Below are 20,410 nucleotides of genomic sequence, written 5' to 3' on the forward strand. Positions count from 1 at the left end.
TGAAATGTGACCAAAAAACAACACTTTTTTGAACTACAAATGAGATCATTGCCTTTTGAGTGCATTTTGTATTTAAAAATCATTTTGTCACTAAAAAGAAGCCAAAAGTGTCAAAAAAGCATTTTGACTCAAATTCTGACTTTTTTGACTATTCAACTTGAAATGTGACCAAAAAACAACACTTTTTTGAACTACAAATGAGATCTTTGCCTATTGAGTGTATTTTGTTTTTAGAAATCATTTTGTCACTAAATAGAAGCCAAAAGTGTCAAAAAAGCATTTTGACTCAAATTCTGACTGTTTTCACTTTGCAACTTGAAATGTGACCAAAAAACAACACTTTTTTGAACTACAAATGAGATCTTTGCCTTTTGAGTGCATTTTGTATTTAAAAATCATTTTGTCACTAAAAAGAGCCAAAAGTGTCAAAAAAGCATTTTGACTCAAATTCTGACTGTTTTCACTTTGCAACTTGAAATGTGAGCAAAAAACAACACTTTTTTGAACTACAAATGACATCTTTGCCTATTGAGTGTATTTTGTTTTTAGAAATCATTTTGTCACTAAATAGAAGCCAAATGTGTCAAAAAAGCATTTTGACTCAAATTCTGACTGTTTTCACTTTGCAACTTGAAATGTGACAAAAAACAACACTTTTCTGAACTACAAATGAGATCTTTGCCTTTTGAGTCTATTTTGTATTTAAAAATCATTTTGTCACTAAAAAGAGCCAAACGTGTCATAAAAGCATTTTGACTGAAATTATGACTGTTTTGACTTTTCAACTTGAAATGTGACAAAAAAACAACACTTTTTTGAACTACAAATGCCATATTTGCCTTTTGAGTGCATTTTGTATTTAAAAATCATTTTGTCACTAAATAGAAGCCAAAAGTGTCAAAAAAGCATTTTGACTCAAATTATGACTGTTTTGACTTTTCAACTTGAAATGTGACCAAGACACCACACTTTTTTGAACTACAAATGAGATCTTTGCCTTTTGAGTGCATTTTGTATTTAAAAATCATTTTGTCACTAAATAGAAGCCAAAAGTGTCAAAAAAGCATTTTGACTCAAATTCTGACTGTTTTCACTTTGCAACTTGAAATGTGACCAAAAAACAACACTTTTTTGAACTACAAATGAGATCTTTGCCTTTTGAGTGCATTTTGTATTTAAAAATCATTTTGTCACTAAAAAGAGCCAAAAGTGTCAAAAAAGCATTTTGACTCAAATTCTGACTGTTTTCACTTTGCAACTTGAAATGTGAGCAAAAAACAACACTTTTTTGAACTACAAATGACATCTTTGCCTATTGAGTGTATTTTGTTTTTAGAAATCATTTTGTCACTAAATAGAAGCCAAATGTGTCAAAAAAGCATTTTGACTCAAATTCTGACTGTTTTCACTTTGCAACTTGAAATGTGACAAAAAACAACACTTTTCTGAACTACAAATGAGATCTTTGCCTTTTGAGTCTATTTTGTATTTAAAAATCATTTTGTCACTAAAAAGAGCCAAACGTGTCATAAAAGCATTTTGACTGAAATTATGACTGTTTTGACTTTTCAACTTGAAATGTGACAAAAAAACAACACTTTTTTGAACTACAAATGCCATATTTGCCTTTTGAGTGCATTTTGTATTTAAAAATCATTTTGTCACTAAAAAGAAGCCAAAAGTGTCAAAAAAGCATTTTGGTTGAAATTCTAACTGTTTTCACTTTTCAACTTGAAATGTGACCAAAAAACAACACTTTTTTGAACTATAAATGAGATCTTTGCCTTTTGAGTGCATTTTGTATTTAAAAATCATTTTGTGACTAAAAAGAGCCAAAAGTGTCAAAAAAGCATTTTGGTTGAAATTCTGACTGTTTTGACTATTCAACTTGAAATGTGACCAAAAAACAACACTTTTTTGAACTACAAATGAGATCATTGCCTTTTGAGTGCATTTTGTATTTAAAAATCATTTTGTCACTAAAAAGAAGCCAAAAGTGTCAAAAAAGCATTTTGACTCAAATTCTGACTTTTTTGACTATTCAACTTGAAATGTGACCAAAAAACAACACTTTTTTGAACTACAAATAAGATCTTTGCCTATTGAGTGTATTTTGTTTTTAGAAATCATTTTGTCACTAAATAGAAGCCAAAAGTGTCAAAAAAGCATTTTGACTCAAATTCTGACTGTTTTCACTTTGCAACTTGAAATGTGACCAAAAAACAACACTTTTTTGAACTACAAATGAGATCTTTGCCTTTTGAGTGCATTTTGTATTTAAAAATCATTTTGTCACTAAAAAGAGCCAAAAGTGTCAAAAAAGCATTTTGACTCAAATTCTGACTGTTTTCACTTTGCAACTTGAAATGTGAGCAAAAAACAACACTTTTTTGAACTACAAATGACATCTTTGCCTATTGAGTGTATTTTGTTTTTAGAAATCATTTTGTCACTAAATAGAAGCCAAATGTGTCAAAAAAGCATTTTGACTCAAATTCTGACTGTTTTCACTTTGCAACTTGAAATGTGACAAAAAACAACACTTTTCTGAACTACAAATGAGATCTTTGCCTTTTGAGTCTATTTTGTATTTAAAAATCATTTTGTCACTAAAAAGAGCCAAACGTGTCATAAAAGCATTTTGACTGAAATTATGACTGTTTTGACTTTTCAACTTGAAATGTGACAAAAAAACAACACTTTTTTGAACTACAAATGCCATATTTGCCTTTTGAGTGCATTTTGTATTTAAAAATCATTTTGTCACTAAATAGAAGCCAAAAGTGTCAAAAAAGCATTTTGACTCAAATTATGACTGTTTTGACTTTTCAACTTGAAATGTGACCAAGACACCACACTTTTTTGAACTACAAATGAGATCTTTGCCTTTTGAGTGCATTTTGTATTTAAAAATCATTTTGACACTAAAAAGAGCCAAAAGTGTCAAAAAAGCATTTTGGTTGAAATTCTGACTGTTTTCACTTTGCAACTTGAAATGTGACAAAAAACAACACTTTTCTGAACTACAAATGAGATCTTTGCCTTTTGAGTCTATTTTGTATTTAAAAATCATTTTGTCACTAAAAAGAGCCAAACGTGTCATAAAAGCATTTTGAAAAAAATTATGACTGTTTTGACTTTTCAACTTGAAATGTGACAAAAAAACAACACTTTTTTGAACTACAAATGACATATTTGCCTTTTGAGTGCATTTTGTATTTAAAAATCATTTTGTCACTAAATAGAAGCCAAAAGTGTCAAAAAAGCATTTTGACTCAAATTATGACTGTTTTGACTTTTCAACTTGAAATGTGACCAAGACACCACACTTTTTTGAACTACAAATGAGATCTTTGCCTTTTGAGTGCATTTTGTATTTAAAAATCATTTTGACACTAAAAAGAGCCAAAAGTGTCAAAAAAGCATTTTGGTTGAAATTCTGACTGTTTTCACTTTGCAACTTGAAATGTGACCAAAAAACAACACTTTTTTGAACTACAAATGAGATCTTTGCCTATTGAGTGTATTTTGTTTTTAGAAATCATTTTGTCACTAAATAGAAGCCAAAAGTGTCAAAAAAGCATTTTGACTCAAATTATGACTGTTTTGACTTTTCAACTTGAAATGTGACCAAAAAACAACACTTTTTTGAACTACAAATGAGATCTTTGCCTATTGAGTGTATTTTGTTTTTAGAAATCATTTTGTCACTAAATAGAAGCCAAAAGTGTCAAAAAAGCATTTTGGTTGAAATTCTGACTGTTTTCACTTTTCAACTTGAAATGTGACAAAAAACAACACTTTTCTGAACTACAAATGAGATCTTTGCCTTTTGAGTCTATTTTGTATTTAAAAATCATTTTGTCACTAAAAAGAGCCAAACGTGTCAAAAAAGCATTTTGACTGAAATTATGACTGTTTTGACTTTTCAACTTGAAATGTGACAAAAAAACAACACTTTTTTGAACTACAAATGACATATTTGCCTTTTGAGTGCATTTTGATTTTGACAAAAAATCATTTTGTCACTAAATAGAAGCCAAAAGTGTCAAAAAAGCATTTTGACTCAAATTATGACTGTTTTGACTATTCAACTTGAAATGTGACCAAAAAACAACACTTTTTTGAACTACAAATGAGATCATTGCCTTTTGAGTGCATTTTGTATTTAAAAATCATTTTGTCACTAAAAAGAAGCCAAAAGTGTCAAAAAAGCATTTTGGTTGAAATTCTAACTGTTTTCACTTTTCAACTTGAAATGTGACCAAAAAACAACACTTTTTTGAACTATAAATGAGATCTTTGCCTTTTGAGTGCATTTTGTATTTAAAAATCATTTTGTGACTAAAAAGAGCCAAAAGTGTCAAAAAAGCATTTTGGTTGAAATTCTGACTGTTTTGACTATTCAACTTGAAATGTGACCAAAAAACAACACTTTTTTGAACTACAAATGAGATCATTGCCTTTTGAGTGCATTTTGTATTTAAAAATCATTTTGTCACTAAAAAGAAGCCAAAAGTGTCAAAAAAGCATTTTGACTCAAATTCTGACTTTTTTGACTATTCAACTTGAAATGTGACCAAAAAACAACACTTTTTTGAACTACAAATGAGATCTTTGCCTATTGAGTGTATTTTGTTTTTAGAAATCATTTTGTCACTAAATAGAAGCCAAAAGTGTCAAAAAAGCATTTTGACTCAAATTCTGACTGTTTTCACTTTGCAACTTGAAATGTGACCAAAAAACAACACTTTTTTGAACTACAAATGAGATCTTTGCCTTTTGAGTGCATTTTGTATTTAAAAATCATTTTGTCACTAAAAAGAGCCAAAAGTGTCAAAAAAGCATTTTGACTCAAATTCTGACTGTTTTCACTTTGCAACTTGAAATGTGAGCAAAAAACAACACTTTTTTGAACTACAAATGACATCTTTGCCTATTGAGTGTATTTTGTTTTTAGAAATCATTTTGTCACTAAATAGAAGCCAAATGTGTCAAAAAAGCATTTTGACTCAAATTCTGACTGTTTTCACTTTGCAACTTGAAATGTGACAAAAAACAACACTTTTCTGAACTACAAATGAGATCTTTGCCTTTTGAGTCTATTTTGTATTTAAAAATCATTTTGTCACTAAAAAGAGCCAAACGTGTCATAAAAGCATTTTGACTGAAATTATGACTGTTTTGACTTTTCAACTTGAAATGTGACAAAAAAACAACACTTTTTTGAACTACAAATGCCATATTTGCCTTTTGAGTGCATTTTGTATTTAAAAATCATTTTGTCACTAAATAGAAGCCAAAAGTGTCAAAAAAGCATTTTGACTCAAATTATGACTGTTTTGACTTTTCAACTTGAAATGTGACCAAGACACCACACTTTTTTGAACTACAAATGAGATCTTTGCCTTTTGAGTGCATTTTGTATTTAAAAATCATTTTGACACTAAAAAGAGCCAAAAGTGTCAAAAAAGCATTTTGGTTGAAATTCTGACTGTTTTCACTTTGCAACTTGAAATGTGACCAAAAAACAACACTTTTTTGAACTACAAATGAGATCTTTGCCTATTGAGTGTATTTTGTTTTTAGAAATCATTTTGTCACTAAATAGAAGCCAAAAGTGTCAAAAAAGCATTTTGACTCAAATTATGACTGTTTTGAGTTTTCAACTTGAAATGTTACCAAAAAAACAACACTTTTTTGAACTATAAATGAGATTTTTGCCTTTTGAGTGCATTTTGTATTTAAAAATCATTTTGTGACTAAAAAGAGCCAAAAGTGTCAAAAAAGCATTTTGGTTGAAATTATGACTGTTTTGACTATTCAACTTGAAATGTGACCAAAAAACAACACTTTTTGAACTACAAATGAGATCATTGCCTTTTGAGTGCATTTTGTATTTAAAAATCATTTTGTCACTAAAAAGAAGCCAAAAGTGTCAAAAAAGCATTTTGGTTGAAATTCTAACTGTTTTCACTTTTCAACTTGAAATGTGACCAAAAAACAACACTTTTTTGAACTATAAATGAGATCTTTGCCTTTTGAGTGCATTTTGTATTTAAAAATCATTTTGTGACTAAAAAGAGCCAAAAGTGTCAAAAAAGCATTTTGGTTGAAATTCTGACTGTTTTGACTATTCAACTTGAAATGTGACCAAAAAACAACACTTTTTTGAACTACAAATGAGATCATTGCCTTTTGAGTGCATTTTGTATTTAAAAATCATTTTGTCACTAAAAAGAAGCCAAAAGTGTCAAAAAAGCATTTTGACTCAAATTCTGACTTTTTTGACTATTCAACTTGAAATGTGACCAAAAAACAACACTTTTTTGAACTACAAATAAGATCTTTGCCTATTGAGTGTATTTTGTTTTTAGAAATCATTTTGTCACTAAATAGAAGCCAAAAGTGTCAAAAAAGCATTTTGACTCAAATTCTGACTGTTTTCACTTTGCAACTTGAAATGTGACCAAAAAACAACACTTTTTTGAACTACAAATGAGATCTTTGCCTTTTGAGTGCATTTTGTATTTAAAAATCATTTTGTCACTAAAAAGAGCCAAAAGTGTCAAAAAAGCATTTTGACTCAAATTCTGACTGTTTTCACTTTGCAACTTGAAATGTGAGCAAAAAACAACACTTTTTTGAACTACAAATGACATCTTTGCCTATTGAGTGTATTTTGTTTTTAGAAATCATTTTGTCACTAAATAGAAGCCAAAAGTGTCAAAAAAGCATTTTGACTCAAATTCTGACTGTTTTCACTTTGCAACTTGAAATGTGACAAAAAACAACACTTTTCTGAACTACAAATGAGATCTTTGCCTTTTGAGTCTATTTTGTATTTAAAAATCATTTTGTCACTAAAAAGAGCCAAACGTGTCATAAAAGCATTTTGAAAAAAATTATGACTGTTTTGACTTTTCAACTTGAAATGTGACAAAAAAACAACACTTTTTTGAACTACAAATGACATATTTTCTTTTGAGTGCATTTTGTATTTAAAAATCATTTTGTCACTAAATAGAAGCCAAAAGTGTCAAAAAAGCATTTTGACTCAAATTATGACTGTTTTGACTTTTCAACTTGAAATGTGACCAAGACACCACACTTTTTTGAACTACAAATGAGATCTTTGCCTTTTGAGTGCATTTTGTATTTAAAAATCATTTTGACACTAAAAAGAGCCAAAAGTGTCAAAAAAGCATTTTGGTTGAAATTCTGACTGTTTTCACTTTGCAACTTGAAATGTGACCAAAAAACAACACTTTTTTGAACTACAAATGAGATCTTTGCCTATTGAGTGTATTTTGTTTTTAGAAATCATTTTGTCACTAAATAGAAGCCAAAAGTGTCAAAAAAGCATTTTGACTCAAATTCTGACTGTTTTCACTTTTCAACTTGAAATGTGACAAAAAACAACACTTTTCTGAACTACAAATGAGATCTTTGCCTTTTGAGTCTATTTTGTATTTAAAAATCATTTTGTCACTAAAAAGAGCCAAACGTGTCAAAAAAGCATTTTGACTGAAATTATGACTGTTTTGACTTTTCAACTTGAAATGTGACAAAAAAACAACACTTTTTTGAACTACAAATGACATATTTGCCTTTTGAGTGCATTTTGTATTTAAAAATCATTTTGTCACTAAATAGAAGCCAAAAGTGTCAAAAAAGCATTTTGACTCAAATTATGACTGTTTTGACTATTCAACTTGAAATGTGACCAAAAAACAACACTTTTTTGAACTACAAATGAGATCATTGCCCTTTGAGTGCATTTTGTATTTAAAAATCATTTTGTCACTAAAAAGAAGCCAAAAGTGTCAAAAAAGCATTTTGGTTGAAATTCTAACTGTTTTCACTATTCAACTTGAAATGTGACCAAAAAACAACACTTTTTTGAACTATAAATGAGATCTTTGCCTTTTGAGTGCATTTTGTATTTAAAAATCATTTTGTGACTAAAAAGAGCCAAAAGTGTCAAAAAAGCATTTTGGTTGAAATTCTGACTGTTTTGACTATTCAACTTGAAAAGTGACCAAAAAACAACACTTTTTTGAACTACAAATGAGATCATTGCCTTTTGAGTGCATTTTGTATTTAAAAATCATTTTGTCACTAAAAAGAAGCCAAAAGTGTCAAAAAAGCATTTTGACTCAAATTCTGACTTTTTTGACTATTCAACTTGAAATGTGACCAAAAAACAACACTTTTTTGAACTACAAATAAGATCTTTGCCTATTGAGTGTATTTTGTTTTTAGAAATCATTTTGTCACTAAATAGAAGCCAAAAGTGTCAAAAAAGCATTTTGACTCAAATTCTGACTGTTTTCACTTTGCAACTTGAAATGTGACCAAAAAACAACACTTTTTTGAACTACAAATGAGATCTTTGCCTTTTGAGTGCATTTTGTATTTAAAAATCATTTTGTCACTAAAAAGAGCCAAAAGTGTCAAAAAAGCATTTTGACTCAAATTCTGACTGTTTTCACTTTGCAACTTGAAATGTGAGCAAAAAACAACACTTTTTTGAACTACAAATGAGATCTTTGCCTTTTGAGTGCATTTTGTATTTAAAAATCATTTTGTCACTAAAAAGAGCCAAAAGTGTCAAAAAAGCATTTTGACTCAAATTATGACTGTTTTCACTTTGCAACTTGAAATGTGACCAAAAAACAACACTTTTTTGAACTACAAATGAGATCTTTGCCTTTTGAGTGCATTTTGTATTTAAAAATCATTTTGTGACTAAAAAGAGCCAAAAGTGTCAAAAAAGCATTTTGGTTGAAATTCTGACTGTTTTGACTATTCAACTTGAAATGTGACCAAAAAACAACACTTTTTTGAACTACAAATGAGATCATTGCCTTTTGAGTGCATTTTGTATTTAAAAATCATTTTGTCACTAAAAAGAAGCCAAAAGTGTCAAAAAAGCATTTTGACTCAAATTCTGACTTTTTTGACTATTCAACTTGAAATGTGACCAAAAAACAACACTTTTTTGAACTACAAATAAGATCTTTGCCTATTGAGTGTATTTTGTTTTTAGAAATCATTTTGTCACTAAATAGAAGCCAAAAGTGTCAAAAAAGCATTTTGACTCAAATTCTGACTGTTTTCACTTTGCAACTTGAAATGTGACCAAAAAACAACACTTTTTTGAACTACAAATGAGATCTTTGCCTTTTGAGTGCATTTTGTATTTAAAAATCATTTTGTCACTAAAAAGAGCCAAAAGTGTCAAAAAAGCATTTTGACTCAAATTCTGACTGTTTTCACTTTGCAACTTGAAATGTGAGCAAAAAACAACACTTTTTTGAACTACAAATGACATCTTTGCCTATTGAGTGTATTTTGTTTTTAGAAATCATTTTGTCACTAAATAGAAGCCAAATGTGTCAAAAAAGCATTTTGACTCAAATTCTGACTGTTTTCACTTTGCAACTTGAAATGTGACAAAAAACAACACTTTTCTGAACTACAAATGAGATCTTTGCCTTTTGAGTCTATTTTGTATTTAAAAATCATTTTGTCACTAAAAAGAGCCAAACGTGTCATAAAAGCATTTTGACTGAAATTATGACTGTTTTGACTTTTCAACTTGAAATGTGACAAAAAAACAACACTTTTTTGAACTACAAATGCCATATTTGCCTTTTGAGTGCATTTTGTATTTAAAAATCATTTTGTCACTAAATAGAAGCCAAAAGTGTCAAAAAAGCATTTTGACTCAAATTATGACTGTTTTGACTTTTCAACTTGAAATGTGACCAAGACACCACACTTTTTTGAACTACAAATGAGATCTTTGCCTTTTGAGTGCATTTTGTATTTAAAAATCATTTTGACACTAAAAAGAGCCAAAAGTGTCAAAAAAGCATTTTGGTTGAAATTCTGACTGTTTTCACTTTGCAACTTGAAATGTGACAAAAAACAACACTTTTCTGAACTACAAATGAGATCTTTGCCTTTTGAGTCTATTTTGTATTTAAAAATCATTTTGTCACTAAAAAGAGCCAAACGTGTCATAAAAGCATTTTGACTGAAATTATGACTGTTTTGACTTTTCAACTTGAAATGTGACAAAAAAACAACACTTTTTTGAACTACAAATGACATATTTGCCTTTTGAGTGCATTTTGTATTTAAAAATCATTTTGTCACTAAATAGAAGCCAAAAGTGTCAAAAAAGCATTTTGACTCAAATTATGACTGTTTTGACTTTTCAACTTGAAATGTGACCAAGACACCACACTTTTTTGAACTACAAATGAGATCTTTGCCTTTTGAGTGCATTTTGTATTTAAAAATCATTTTGACACTAAAAAGAGCCAAAAGTGTCAAAAAAGCATTTTGGTTGAAATTCTGACTGTTTTCACTTTGCAACTTGAAATGTGACCAAAAAACAACACTTTTTTGAACTACAAATGAGATCTTTGCCTATTGAGTGTATTTTGTTTTTAGAAATCATTTTGTCACTAAATAGAAGCCAAAAGTGTCAAAAAAGCATTTTGACTCAAATTATGACTGTTTTGACTTTTCAACTTGAAATGTGACCAAAAAACAACACTTTTTTGAACTACAAATGAGATCTTTGCCTATTGAGTGTATTTTGTTTTTAGAAATCATTTTGTCACTAAATAGAAGCCAAAAGTGTCAAAAAAGCATTTTGGTTGAAATTCTGACTGTTTTCACTTTTCAACTTGAAATGTGACAAAAAACAACACTTTTCTGAACTACAAATGAGATCTTTGCCTTTTGAGTCTATTTTGTATTTAAAAATCATTTTGTCACTAAAAAGAGCCAAACGTGTCAAAAAAGCATTTTGACTGAAATTATGACTGTTTTGACTTTTCAACTTGAAATGTGACAAAAAAACAACACTTTTTTGAACTACAAATGACATATTTGCCTTTTGAGTGCATTTTGATTTTGACAAAAAATCATTTTGTCACTAAATAGAAGCCAAAAGTGTCAAAAAAGCATTTTGACTCAAATTATGACTGTTTTGACTATTCAACTTGAAATGTGACCAAAAAACAACACTTTTTTGAACTACAAATGAGATCATTGCCTTTTGAGTGCATTTTGTATTTAAAAATCATTTTGTCACTAAAAAGAAGCCAAAAGTGTCAAAAAAGCATTTTGGTTGAAATTCTAACTGTTTTCACTTTTCAACTTGAAATGTGACCAAAAAACAACACTTTTTTGAACTATAAATGAGATCTTTGCCTTTTGAGTGCATTTTGTATTTAAAAATCATTTTGTGACTAAAAAGAGCCAAAAGTGTCAAAAAAGCATTTTGGTTGAAATTCTGACTGTTTTGACTATTCAACTTGAAATGTGACCAAAAAACAACACTTTTTTGAACTACAAATGAGATCATTGCCTTTTGAGTGCATTTTGTATTTAAAAATCATTTTGTCACTAAAAAGAAGCCAAAAGTGTCAAAAAAGCATTTTGACTCAAATTCTGACTTTTTTGACTATTCAACTTGAAATGTGACCAAAAAACAACACTTTTTTGAACTACAAATGAGATCTTTGCCTATTGAGTGTATTTTGTTTTTAGAAATCATTTTGTCACTAAATAGAAGCCAAAAGTGTCAAAAAAGCATTTTGACTCAAATTCTGACTGTTTTCACTTTGCAACTTGAAATGTGACCAAAAAACAACACTTTTTTGAACTACAAATGAGATCTTTGCCTTTTGAGTGCATTTTGTATTTAAAAATCATTTTGTCACTAAAAAGAGCCAAAAGTGTCAAAAAAGCATTTTGACTCAAATTCTGACTGTTTTCACTTTGCAACTTGAAATGTGAGCAAAAAACAACACTTTTTTGAACTACAAATGACATCTTTGCCTATTGAGTGTATTTTGTTTTTAGAAATCATTTTGTCACTAAATAGAAGCCAAATGTGTCAAAAAAGCATTTTGACTCAAATTCTGACTGTTTTCACTTTGCAACTTGAAATGTGACAAAAAACAACACTTTTCTGAACTACAAATGAGATCTTTGCCTTTTGAGTCTATTTTGTATTTAAAAATCATTTTGTCACTAAAAAGAGCCAAACGTGTCATAAAAGCATTTTGACTGAAATTATGACTGTTTTGACTTTTCAACTTGAAATGTGACAAAAAAACAACACTTTTTTGAACTACAAATGCCATATTTGCCTTTTGAGTGCATTTTGTATTTAAAAATCATTTTGTCACTAAATAGAAGCCAAAAGTGTCAAAAAAGCATTTTGACTCAAATTATGACTGTTTTGACTTTTCAACTTGAAATGTGACCAAGACACCACACTTTTTTGAACTACAAATGAGATCTTTGCCTTTTGAGTGCATTTTGTATTTAAAAATCATTTTGTCACTAAATAGAAGCCAAAAGTGTCAAAAAAGCATTTTGACTCAAATTCTGACTGTTTTCACTTTGCAACTTGAAATGTGACCAAAAAACAACACTTTTTTGAACTACAAATGAGATCTTTGCCTTTTGAGTGCATTTTGTATTTAAAAATCATTTTGTCACTAAAAAGAGCCAAAAGTGTCAAAAAAGCATTTTGACTCAAATTCTGACTGTTTTCACTTTGCAACTTGAAATGTGAGCAAAAAACAACACTTTTTTGAACTACAAATGACATCTTTGCCTATTGAGTGTATTTTGTTTTTAGAAATCATTTTGTCACTAAATAGAAGCCAAATGTGTCAAAAAAGCATTTTGACTCAAATTCTGACTGTTTTCACTTTGCAACTTGAAATGTGACAAAAAACAACACTTTTCTGAACTACAAATGAGATCTTTGCCTTTTGAGTCTATTTTGTATTTAAAAATCATTTTGTCACTAAAAAGAGCCAAACGTGTCATAAAAGCATTTTGACTGAAATTATGACTGTTTTGACTTTTCAACTTGAAATGTGACAAAAAAACAACACTTTTTTGAACTACAAATGCCATATTTGCCTTTTGAGTGCATTTTGTATTTAAAAATCATTTTGTCACTAAAAAGAAGCCAAAAGTGTCAAAAAAGCATTTTGGTTGAAATTCTAACTGTTTTCACTTTTCAACTTGAAATGTGACCAAAAAACAACACTTTTTTGAACTATAAATGAGATCTTTGCCTTTTGAGTGCATTTTGTATTTAAAAATCATTTTGTGACTAAAAAGAGCCAAAAGTGTCAAAAAAGCATTTTGGTTGAAATTCTGACTGTTTTGACTATTCAACTTGAAATGTGACCAAAAAACAACACTTTTTTGAACTACAAATGAGATCATTGCCTTTTGAGTGCATTTTGTATTTAAAAATCATTTTGTCACTAAAAAGAAGCCAAAAGTGTCAAAAAAGCATTTTGACTCAAATTCTGACTTTTTTGACTATTCAACTTGAAATGTGACCAAAAAACAACACTTTTTTGAACTACAAATAAGATCTTTGCCTATTGAGTGTATTTTGTTTTTAGAAATCATTTTGTCACTAAATAGAAGCCAAAAGTGTCAAAAAAGCATTTTGACTCAAATTCTGACTGTTTTCACTTTGCAACTTGAAATGTGACCAAAAAACAACACTTTTTTGAACTACAAATGAGATCTTTGCCTTTTGAGTGCATTTTGTATTTAAAAATCATTTTGACACTAAAAAGAGCCAAAAGTGTCAAAAAAGCATTTTGGTTGAAATTCTGACTGTTTTCACTTTGCAACTTGAAATGTGACAAAAAACAACACTTTTCTGAACTACAAATGAGATCTTTGCCTTTTGAGTCTATTTTGTATTTAAAAATCATTTTGTCACTAAAAAGAGCCAAACGTGTCATAAAAGCATTTTGAAAAAAATTATGACTGTTTTGACTTTTCAACTTGAAATGTGACAAAAAAACAACACTTTTTTGAACTACAAATGACATATTTGCCTTTTGAGTGCATTTTGTATTTAAAAATCATTTTGTCACTAAATAGAAGCCAAAAGTGTCAAAAAAGCATTTTGACTCAAATTATGACTGTTTTGACTTTTCAACTTGAAATGTGACCAAGACACCACACTTTTTTGAACTACAAATGAGATCTTTGCCTTTTGAGTGCATTTTGTATTTAAAAATCATTTTGACACTAAAAAGAGCCAAAAGTGTCAAAAAAGCATTTTGGTTGAAATTCTGACTGTTTTCACTTTGCAACTTGAAATGTGACCAAAAAACAACACTTTTTTGAACTACAAATGAGATCTTTGCCTATTGAGTGTATTTTGTTTTTAGAAATCATTTTGTCACTAAATAGAAGCCAAAAGTGTCAAAAAAGCATTTTGACTCAAATTATGACTGTTTTGACTTTTCAACTTGAAATGTGACCAAAAAACAACACTTTTTTGAACTACAAATGAGATCTTTGCCTATTGAGTGTATTTTGTTTTTAGAAATCATTTTGTCACTAAATAGAAGCCAAAAGTGTCAAAAAAGCATTTTGGTTGAAATTCTGACTGTTTTCACTTTTCAACTTGAAATGTGACAAAAAACAACACTTTTCTGAACTACAAATGAGATCTTTGCCTTTTGAGTCTATTTTGTATTTAAAAATCATTTTGTCACTAAAAAGAGCCAAACGTGTCAAAAAAGCATTTTGACTGAAATTATGACTGTTTTGACTTTTCAACTTGAAATGTGACAAAAAAACAACACTTTTTTGAACTACAAATGACATATTTGCCTTTTGAGTGCATTTTGATTTTGACAAAAAATCATTTTGTCACTAAATAGAAGCCAAAAGTGTCAAAAAAGCATTTTGACTCAAATTATGACTGTTTTGACTATTCAACTTGAAATGTGACCAAAAAACAACACTTTTTTGAACTACAAATGAGATCATTGCCTTTTGAGTGCATTTTGTATTTAAAAATCATTTTGTCACTAAAAAGAAGCCAAAAGTGTCAAAAAAGCATTTTGGTTGAAATTCTAACTGTTTTCACTTTTCAACTTGAAATGTGACCAAAAAACAACACTTTTTTGAACTATAAATGAGATCTTTGCCTTTTGAGTGCATTTTGTATTTAAAAATCATTTTGTGACTAAAAAGAGCCAAAAGTGTCAAAAAAGCATTTTGGTTGAAATTCTGACTGTTTTGACTATTCAACTTGAAATGTGACCAAAAAACAACACTTTTTTGAACTACAAATGAGATCATTGCCTTTTGAGTGCATTTTGTATTTAAAAATCATTTTGTCACTAAAAAGAAGCCAAAAGTGTCAAAAAAGCATTTTGACTCAAATTCTGACTTTTTTGACTATTCAACTTGAAATGTGACCAAAAAACAACACTTTTTTGAACTACAAATGAGATCTTTGCCTATTGAGTGTATTTTGTTTTTAGAAATCATTTTGTCACTAAATAGAAGCCAAAAGTGTCAAAAAAGCATTTTGACTCAAATTCTGACTGTTTTCACTTTGCAACTTGAAATGTGACCAAAAAACAACACTTTTTTGAACTACAAATGAGATCTTTGCCTTTTGAGTGCATTTTGTATTTAAAAATCATTTTGTCACTAAAAAGAGCCAAAAGTGTCAAAAAAGCATTTTGACTCAAATTCTGACTGTTTTCACTTTGCAACTTGAAATGTGAGCAAAAAACAACACTTTTTTGAACTACAAATGACATCTTTGCCTATTGAGTGTATTTTGTTTTTAGAAATCATTTTGTCACTAAATAGAAGCCAAATGTGTCAAAAAAGCATTTTGACTCAAATTCTGACTGTTTTCACTTTGCAACTTGAAATGTGACAAAAAACAACACTTTTCTGAACTACAAATGAGATCTTTGCCTTTTGAGTCTATTTTGTATTTAAAAATCATTTTGTCACTAAAAAGAGCCAAACGTGTCATAAAAGCATTTTGACTGAAATTATGACTGTTTTGACTTTTCAACTTGAAATGTGACAAAAAAACAACACTTTTTTGAACTACAAATGCCATATTTGCCTTTTGAGTGCATTTTGTATTTAAAAATCATTTTGTCACTAAATAGAAGCCAAAAGTGTCAAAAAAGCATTTTGACTCAAATTATGACTGTTTTGACTTTTCAACTTGAAATGTGACCAAGACACCACACTTTTTTGAACTACAAATGAGATCTTTGCCTTTTGAGTGCATTTTGTATTTAAAAATCATTTTGACACTAAAAAGAGCCAAAAGTGTCAAAAAAGCATTTTGGTTGAAATTCTGACTGTTTTCACTTTGCAACTTGAAATGTGACCAAAAAACAACACTTTTTTGAACTACAAATGAGATCTTTGCCTATTGAGTGTATTTTGTTTTTAGAAATCATTTTGTCACTAAATAGAAGCCAAAAGTGTCAAAAAAGCATTTTGACTCAAATTATGACTGTTTTGAGTTTTCAACTTGAAATGTTACCAAAAAAACAACACTTTTTTGAACTATAAATGAGATTTTTGCCTTTTGAGTGCATTTTGTATTTAAAAATCATTTTGTGACTAAAAAGAGCCAAAAGTGTCAAAAAAGCATTTTGGTTGAAATTATGACTGTTTTGACTATTCAACTTGAAATGTGACCAAAAAACAACACTTTTTGAACTACAAATGAGATCATTGCCTTTTGAGTGCATTTTGTATTTAAAAATCATTTTGTCACTAAAAAGAAGCCAAAAGTGTCAAAAAAGCATTTTGGTTGAAATTCTAACTGTTTTCACTTTTCAACTTGAAATGTGACCAAAAAACAACACTTTTTTGAACTATAAATGAGATCTTTGCCTTTTGAGTGCATTTTGTATTTAAAAATCATTTTGTGACTAAAAAGAGCCAAAAGTGTCAAAAAAGCATTTTGGTTGAAATTCTGACTGTTTTGACTATTCAACTTGAAATGTGACCAAAAAACAACACTTTTTTGAACTACAAATGAGATCATTGCCTTTTGAGTGCATTTTGTATTTAAAAATCATTTTGTCACTAAAAAGAAGCCAAAAGTGTCAAAAAAGCATTTTGACTCAAATTCTGACTTTTTTGACTATTCAACTTGAAATGTGACCAAAAAACAACACTTTTTTGAACTACAAATAAGATCTTTGCCTATTGAGTGTATTTTGTTTTTAGAAATCATTTTGTCACTAAATAGAAGCCAAAAGTGTCAAAAAAGCATTTTGACTCAAATTCTGACTGTTTTCACTTTGCAACTTGAAATGTGACCAAAAAACAACACTTTTTTGAACTACAAATGAGATCTTTGCCTTTTGAGTGCATTTTGTATTTAAAAATCATTTTGTCACTAAAAAGAGCCAAAAGTGTCAAAAAAGCATTTTGACTCAAATTCTGACTGTTTTCACTTTGCAACTTGAAATGTGAGCAAAAAACAACACTTTTTTGAACTACAAATGACATCTTTGCCTATTGAGTGTATTTTGTTTTTAGAAATCATTTTGTCACTAAATAGAAGCCAAAAGTGTCAAAAAAGCATTTTGACTCAAATTCTGACTGTTTTCACTTTGCAACTTGAAATGTGACAAAAAACAACACTTTTCTGAACTACAAATGAGATCTTTGCCTTTTGAGTCTATTTTGTATTTAAAAATCATTTTGTCACTAAAAAGAGCCAAACGTGTCATAAAAGCATTTTGAAAAAAATTATGACTGTTTTGACTTTTCAACTTGAAATGTGACAAAAAAACAACACTTTTTTGAACTACAAATGACATATTTTCTTTTGAGTGCATTTTGTATTTAAAAATCATTTTGTCACTAAATAGAAGCCAAAAGTGTCAAAAAAGCATTTTGACTCAAATTATGACTGTTTTGACTTTTCAACTTGAAATGTGACCAAGACACCACACTTTTTTGAACTACAAATGAGATCTTTGCCTTTTGAGTGCATTTTGTATTTAAAAATCATTTTGACACTAAAAAGAGCCAAAAGTGTCAAAAAAGCATTTTGGTTGAAATTCTGACTGTTTTCACTTTGCAACTTGAAATGTGACCAAAAAACAACACTTTTTTGAACTACAAATGAGATCTTTGCCTATTGAGTGTATTTTGTTTTTAGAAATCATTTTGTCACTAAATAGAAGCCAAAAGTGTCAAAAAAGCATTTTGACTCAAATTCTGACTGTTTTCACTTTTCAACTTGAAATGTGACAAAAAACAACACTTTTCTGAACTACAAATGAGATCTTTGCCTTTTGAGTCTATTTTGTATTTAAAAATCATTTTGTCACTAAAAAGAGCCAAACGTGTCAAAAAAGCATTTTGACTGAAATTATGACTGTTTTGACTTTTCAACTTGAAATGTGACAAAAAAACAACACTTTTTTGAACTACAAATGACATATTTGCCTTTTGAGTGCATTTTGTATTTAAAAATCATTTTGTCACTAAATAGAAGCCAAAAGTGTCAAAAAAGCATTTTGACTCAAATTATGACTGTTTTGACTATTCAACTTGAAATGTGACCAAAAAACAACACTTTTTTGAACTACAAATGAGATCATTGCCCTTTGAGTGCATTTTGTATTTAAAAATCATTTTGTCACTAAAAAGAAGCCAAAAGTGTCAAAAAAGCATTTTGGTTGAAATTCTAACTGTTTTCACTATTCAACTTGAAATGTGACCAAAAAACAACACTTTTTTGAACTATAAATGAGATCTTTGCCTTTTGAGTGCATTTTGTATTTAAAAATCATTTTGTGACTAAAAAGAGCCAAAAGTGTCAAAAAAGCATTTTGGTTGAAATTCTGACTGTTTTGACTATTCAACTTGAAATGTGACCAAAAAACAACACTTTTTTGAACTACAAATGAGATCATTGCCTTTTGAGTGCATTTTGTATTTAAAAATCATTTTGTCACTAAAAAGAAGCCAAAAGTGTCAAAAAAGCATTTTGACTCAAATTCTGACTTTTTTGACTATTCAACTTGAAATGTGACCAAAAAACAACACTTTTTTGAACTACAAATAAGATCTTTGCCTATTGAGTGTATTTTGTTTTTAGAAATCATTTTGTCACTAAATAGAAGCCAAAAGTGTCAAAAAAGCATTTTGACTCAAATTCTGACTGTTTTCACTTTGCAACTTGAAATGTGACCAAAAAACAACACTTTTTTGAACTACAAATGAGATCTTTGCCTTTTGAGTGCATTTTGTATTTAAAAATCATTTTGTCACTAAAAAGAGCCAAAAGTGTCAAAAAAGCATTTTGACTCAAATTCTGACTGTTTTCACTTTGCAACTTGAAATGTGAGCAAAAAACAACACTTTTTTGAACTACAAATGACATCTTTGCCTATTGAGTGTATTTTGTTTTTAGAAATCATTTTGTCACTAAATAGAAGCCAAATGTGTCAAAAAAGCATTTTGACTCAAATTCTGACTGTTTTCACTTTGCAACTTGAAATGTGACAAAAAACAACACTTTTCTGAACTACAAATGAGATCTTTGCCTTTTGAGTCTATTTTGTATTTAAAAATCATTTTGTCACTAAAAAGAGCCAAACGTGTCATAAAAGCATTTTGACTGAAATTATGACTGTTTTGACTTTTCAACTTGAAATGTGACAAAAAAACAACACTTTTTTGAACTACAAATGACATATTTGCCTTTTGAGTGCATTTTGTATTTAAAAATCATTTTGTCACTAAATAGAAGCCAAAAGTGTCAAAAAAGCATTTTGACTCAAATTATGACTGTTTTGACTATTCAACTTGAAATGTGACCAAAAAACAACACTTTTTTGAACTACAAATGAGATCATTGCCTTTTGAGTGCATTTTGTATTTAAAAATCATTTTGTCACTAAAAAGAAGCCAAAAGTGTCAAAAAAGCATTTTGGTTGAAATTCTAACTGTTTTCACTTTTCAACTTGAAATGTGACCAAAAAACAACACTTTTTTGAACTATAAATGAGATCTTTGCCTTTTGAGTGCATTTTGTATTTAAAAATCATTTTGTGACTAAAAAGAGCCAAAAGTGTCAAAAAAGCATTTTGGTTGAAATTCTGACTGTTTTGACTATTCAACTTGAAATGTGACCAAAAAACAACACTTTTTTGAACTACAAATGAGATCATTGCCTTTTGAGTGCATTTTGTATTTAAAAATCATTTTGTCACTAAAAAGAAGCCAAAAGTGTCAAAAAAGCATTTTGACTCAAATTCTGACTTTTTTGACTATTCAACTTGAAATGTGACCAAAAAACAACACTTTTTTGAACTACAAATAAGATCTTTGCCTATTGAGTGTATTTTGTTTTTAGAAATCATTTTGTCACTAAATAGAAGCCAAAAGTGTCAAAAAAGCATTTTGACTCAAATTCTGACTGTTTTCACTTTGCAACTTGAAATGTGACCAAAAAACAACACTTTTTTGAACTACAAATGAGATCTTTGCCTTTTGAGTGCATTTTGTATTTAAAAATCATTTTGTCACT

The sequence above is a fragment of the Oryzias latipes genome, chromosome 18 (genome assembly GCF_053564925.1).
Source record: "Oryzias latipes strain Hd-rR chromosome 18, Olatipes_Hd-rR_3.1".
Classification (NCBI taxonomy): Eukaryota; Metazoa; Chordata; class Actinopteri; order Beloniformes; family Adrianichthyidae; genus Oryzias; species Oryzias latipes.